This window comes from Mus pahari, chromosome 2, assembly GCF_900095145.1.
Source record: "Mus pahari chromosome 2, PAHARI_EIJ_v1.1, whole genome shotgun sequence".
Lineage (NCBI taxonomy): Eukaryota > Metazoa > Chordata > Mammalia > Rodentia > Muridae > Mus > Mus pahari.
Window position 1 is genome coordinate 163,630,445 of NC_034591.1, and position 6,457 is coordinate 163,636,901.

Genomic DNA, 6,457 nt, shown 5'->3' on the forward strand with positions numbered 1-6,457 from the left:
CTGCTTACAAACATTGGGAATTTTTGCTGAGGGACACTCCCCTTCCAATGGTTAGATGGAGGGACACAATAACCTCTCAATGGCAACCTGCTGCTCTGCTTCTGACAAGGGGGCAAGGTTATATTTGTGTTTTCCCTCAGGATGCAACTGTGCCAAAATGGTGCCCTTGAGAGATGTTTGCCCGGCAAGGACCAGGGGGTGATGAAGGAGCCAGAATTCAACCGGGACATGGAGACGTAATGTAAATACTATGTTTATTAATTTTTATTCAGCCTGGAAGGGCCGTTGAGCTCTGGGCTTTGGTGCCCCTGCCCCTATTCTTTTGCCTGTGGCAGTTAACTCCCCAGTGTACCCTCTTCTTTTTTCTTCCAATGTGAGTTTGGATTTGCCCTTTGTGGGCGATTAAAAGGCACCTGACCCACGGAGGAAATTCTCTGCTTTACCCCCAATATCTCCTCCATCAGCCCTTGTATCCAGCTATACAATATACTCATGAGGGACTTTCATGGTAATCTAACCTATGGCACCATGTTAGGCATGGAACTTCATGTTCCCCTTACTGATTACAAATCCCAAAGGATCTCCCAAGCATATCACATCCACCCCTACCTCTCTGTCCAAGGGTCCCTCAAATGCCCACTTGGCATGTGGCGATTTACCTCACATGATGCTACCAATATTACTCCCTATGTTAATAGGGTTACCATTAGATTCTGACATGACTCCAATATGAGCAATTGTCTTGATTTATGCCCCCTAATTCTCCTAAAAGGTGGCCATCTCTTTAATGGTGCATATTTCCATATAATCCAGTTGGCAAAAATGTGGACTCGGGCAACCCCCATTGGCAGACAGGTTGGATGAAAAGCCACCTCAGTCTGTGTCTGACCACTGTTTTTCTTTCTGGTCACTAATACCTCCATTGTGAGTCAGAGACAGCCTTGACTGCTTTAATGAGAAATGATTCCTGACAGCCTGGTGGATGGGGTATTCAACAATGGCTATTCTGATGAGGGAACCAGCTGCTATATTTAGATGCTTGTAGTAAACACCATCCACTTTCATGCCATCACTCTAATGGCCTAGGCTCACTCACAACCCCTATACTGGGGAAAGAAGGATTTTGGTATTATAGCTGCCATCATTACAGGCATTGCCAGGCCAACAACAGCTGCTGTTGCCTTGACCCAGACAGCCACTAAGGCAGAAACTATCAATGCTGCCAGTCCCACACACCCAGAAAAAGCTCCACTCCCAGGCACTCTAACATGCCCAGGTCCACAGGATCACAGGATCACAGAATCCCAGGAGCTTGGTCACACAGGATCTCAGAGTCCCAGAGGCAGCTTGACTCTGAGGAGCTCAGACACACCCTGGATATCAGGATCCCAGGATCTCAGAATCATAGGATCACAGAGACAGCTGAACTCTAAGGAGTTCTGACACAATCAGGATCACAGGAAGGACAGGCTCTGGTCAGATATAGCAAGGGCCAGTAGCACTAGAGATGAGCAGATGGAGGGAGGCAAGCAACAGAAACCAAAGTTAATTGGCATCATCAGAACCCAATTCTCCCACCAGAGCAAGTCCTGGATACACCATCACTCCAGAAAAGCAAGATTCAGATCTAAAATCACTTCTCATGATGGTGATAGAGGACTTTAAGAAGGANATAAATAGCTCCCTTAAAGAAATACAGGAGAACACAGGTAAACACCTACAAGCCCTTAAAGAAGAAACACAAAAATCCCTTAAAGAATTACAGGAAAATACAATCAAACAGGCGAAGGAAATGAACAAAACCATGCAAGATCTAAAAATGGAACTAGAAACAGTAAAGAAATCACAAAGGGAGATAACCCTGGAGTTAGAAAACCTAGGAAAGAGATCAGGAGTCATACATGCAAGCATCACCAAACAGAATACAGGAGATAGAAGAGAGAATCTCAGTTGCAGAAGATACCATACAAAACATTGACACAACAGTCAAAGAAAGTGCAAAACACAAAAAGCTGCTAACCCAAAACATCCAGGAAATCCAGGACACAATGGGAAGAAGAAACCTAAGGATAATAGGTATAGAAGAGAGCAAAGATTCCCAACTCAAAGAGCCAGTGAATATCTTCAACAAAATTATGGGAGAAAAGTTCCCTAACCTAAAGAAAGAGATGTCCATGAACATATAAGAAGCCTACAGAACTCCAAATAGACTGGACCAGAAAAGACTGGACCAGACTGTCATATAATAATCAAAACACCAAATACACTAAACAAAGAAAGAATATTAAAAGCAGTAAGGGAAAAAGGTCAAGTAACATATAAAGGCAGATCTATCAGAATTACACCAGACTTCTCACCAGAGACTATGAAAGCTAGAAGATCCTGAGGAGATATTATACAGATCCTAAGGGAACTTCAATGCCAGTCCAGGCTACTATACCCAGCAAAACTCTCAATAACCATAGATGGAGAAACCAAGATATTCCATGACAAAACCAGTTTCACACAATATCTTTCCATAAACCCAGCTCTACAAAGGATAATAAACGGAAAACATCAACAGAAGGGGGGAAACTATACCCTAGAAAAAGCAAGAAAGTAATCTTTCAACAAACCCAAAAGAAGATAGCCACACAAACATAATTCCACCTCTAACAACAAAAATAACAGGAAGTAACATTCACTTTTCCTTAATATCTCTTAACATCAATGGACTCAATTCCCCAAAAAAGACATAAACTAACAAACTGGATACGTAAACAGGACCCAGTATTTTGCTGCATACAGGAAATGCACCTCAGTGACAAAGGCAGATATTACCTCAGAGTAAAAGGTTGGAAAAAAATTTTCCAAGCAAATGTTCCCAAGAAACAAGCTGGAGTAGCCATTCTAATATTAAATAAAATCAACTCTCAACCAAAAATTATCAAAAAAAGATAAGGAAGAACACTTCATACTCATCAAAGGAAAAATCTACTAAGAACTGTCAATTCTGAACATCTATGCTGCAAATGAAAGGGCACCAACATCCATAAAATAAACTTTATTAAAGCTCAAAGCACACATCGCACCCCACACAATAATAGTGGGAAACTTAAGCACCCCACTCTCAGACAGACCATGGAAACAGAAACTAAACAGAGACACAGTGAAACTACGAGAAGTTGTGAACCAAATGGATCTACTAGATAGTTAAAGAACAGTTCATCCTAAAGCAAAGGAATATACCTTCTTCTCAGCACCTCACGGTACCTTCTCCAAAATTGACCATATCATTGGTCACAAAACAGACCTTAACAGATACAAGAAGACTGAATTAATACCATGCACCCTATCAGATCACCATGGACCAAGGCTTGCCTTAAATACCAACAAAAACAACAGAAAATACACATACACATGGAAGCTGAACAATGCTCTACTCAACGATAACTTGGTCAAGGAAGAAATAAAGAAATTAAAGGCATTTTAGAATTTAATGAAAATGAAGAAACATCATACCAAAACTTATGGGACACAATGAAAGCAGTGGTAGGAGGAAAACTCATAGCACTAAGTGCCTCCAAAACAAACTGAAGAGAGCTTACGTTAGCAGCTTGATAGCATACCTGAAAGCTCTAGAACAAAGGGAAGCAAACACACCCAAGAGGAGTAGAAGGCAGGAAAGAATTAAACCAAATAGTAACAAAAAGAATTGTACAAAGAATCAGCAAAATCAGGAGCTGGTTCTTTGAAAAAAAAAAAAACCAAGATAGATAAACCCTTAGTCAGACTAACCAGAGGACACAAAGACAGTATCCAAATTAATACAATCAGAAATGAAAAGGGAGGGCTGGTGAGATGGCTCAGTGGGTAAGAGCACCCGACTGCTCTTCCGAAGGTCCAGAGTTCAAATCCCAACAACCACATGGTGGCTAATTTCAAAAATGAAAAACTAGACATCATCGCAGATCCATGGTCATTTTTTTTTTAAAGATTTATTTATTTATTTTATGTAAGTATACTATAGCTGTCTTCAGACACTCCAGAAGAGGGCGTCAGATCTTGTTATGGATGGTTATGAGCCACCATGTGGTTGCTGGGATTTGAACTCTGGACCTTCAGAAGAGCAACCGGGTGTTCTTACCTACTGAACCATCTCACCAGTCCCATTTTTTTTTTAAGATTTATTTCTTTATTATATGTAAGTACACTGTAGCTGTCCTCAGACACTCCAGAAGAGAGAGTCAGATCTTGTTACAGATGGTTGTGGGCCACCATGTGGTTGCTAGGATTTGAACTCCAGACCTTCAGAAGAGCTCTTATCCACTGAGCCATCTCACCAGCCCAGATCCAATGGTCATTAAAGGATACTTAGGGCCCTGGAGACAGCTACGTGGGTAAAATGTTTGCTGCAAGTGCTGGTTACCCTTTGTCAACTAGACACAAACCTAAAGTCACCTAGGAAGAGGGAACCTCATATAAAGAAAGGCCTCAAGGTCACTCGTCTTGTGTTCATTCCTGTGAGAGATTGTCTTGATTGGTGATTGATGTTGGAGGACCCAGACCACTGTGGGCATCACCATCTCTAGGCAAGGGGGCCTGGGCTGCATCAGTAAGCCTCATTCCTCCATGGTTTCTCTTCAGTTCCTGTTATGTTCCTGCCCTGACTTAGGGATTGACAGTTAACATGGAGGTGTAAGCTAAATAAATTCTTTCCTCCTCAAGTTGCTTTTCATGAGAATGGTTTATCACAGCAACAGAAAAGCAAACTGGGACACTGTGCAAGGTTGAGCATCTGAGTTCAAGCTCCAAATCCCACATAAAACATATTTGGGGTCAATGTCCTGGACTGTAAACTTCACTCATGCTTACTCCTGGTCTCCCCTTTCCTCATGTGGGACTGTAAGATTAAAGGGTGATTGAGCTTAATGTTTATCTTCTCCAAGGTATATTAGATTTCTCCTGATGCTAAGCTTTGTTTGGAACAATAAAATGATCTGATGGAGAGAGAGACAGAGACAGAGAGAGACAGAGACAGAGAGAGACAGACACAGAGAGAGAGAGAGAGAGAGAGAGAGAGAGAGAGAGAGAGAGAGAGAGCCTAAATCTGTTTCCAAGAACTGTCAAGTCCAGGCAAGTCCTGTCCTCTGCAGATGTCCTGCCACCTGGCCTGAGGCAAGGACAATGGGTCAGCAGTTTCCAGACTTCCTCAGCTACTTCCTCAGTAACAATTCCCAGACCTCCCCAGCAACAGTTTCCAGCCCCCAAGACCTGGTAGGGGAATGTTTCTAGAGATGGAATAAGATAAAGGTCACCTACCCCAGAATCCCCTAAAGTGCTTTAAATTGGTCCTGTGAGCTCACTTGGTTGTCTCTCTGTCTTGGTAATGAGAGGGCCTAGCATGCTGGAGTTCTGCAGAATAAAGCACTCTTTTCAATTACGTAATATTTGAGTCTGGGGTATCATTCTTTGGCAAATCATGGACCCTTACAAATCTATAGCCCATTGGAATGCTCACAGAATAAGCATATTGTAAAATAGCAAGACAAAGGATAGGATTGTTTCTATCAAATAAAACTTGCCAGTGAGAATTTACTCTATGCACTTAGAGATTGAGGGGGAAAAATTCTTTAAAAAGTAGCATGTATCCAGTTCTGGCTAATGCCCAAAATATAACCAGCCTTGAACAGAAATAGCTTACTATTAGATCAGGATTGATGCAGGCAACATAAAATTAAAAGAAAAAGGAGACAGCCATGTTGGCTCATGTCTTCAATTTCAATACTCAGGAGGCAGAGCTCTGCGGGCAGAGTTTGAGTCCAACCTGGTCTACAGAGGAAGTTCCAGGAAAGCCAGAGCTATATCCTGTCTTGAAAAACAACAATAACCAACCACCAACCAACCAATCAATCAACCAACCAACCAACCAACCAACCAACCAACCAAACCAGGAGGAGACTAACCTCTATTAGAAAAAAGAAGAGCAGCCATCTATCCAGGGGTGTGGAGACTTTATGATTTTTGTAATCCTCATTATAAATAGTGTATTTGAAGGACACAGTGAAGGGAATTTTTCGGTGTGGAAGATCCCATCTATAGACTGTTCTCTTGCAGTCTCAGTGTTGTGAATACCAATGGAGGCTGATATGTTGACCTGCTTCCCAGGAGCTTCCCAGATCCTAACCTTATATAGAAGGAATTAGTGTGTCAACTTTCCTATCCATAGTTTCTCAACTACTTTCCTTGAGGATTTTGAGTTATTAGACTTTATTCCATAATCTGTTGACTTAAAAAGCCTGTCTACTGGAGTGCCTTGTCATTGATATTTTGTTTGGTCCCTAAGTCTTTAGGCCCACTCTTTTTTTTTTTTTTCTTTGTTTTTGCATAGGTTTAGCTAAAATAAGGAACTTGAGAAACCATTTTTTCACTTTTAAAGAAGCTGTGCTATCAAAAAAAAAACCCTTTAAGATATTTG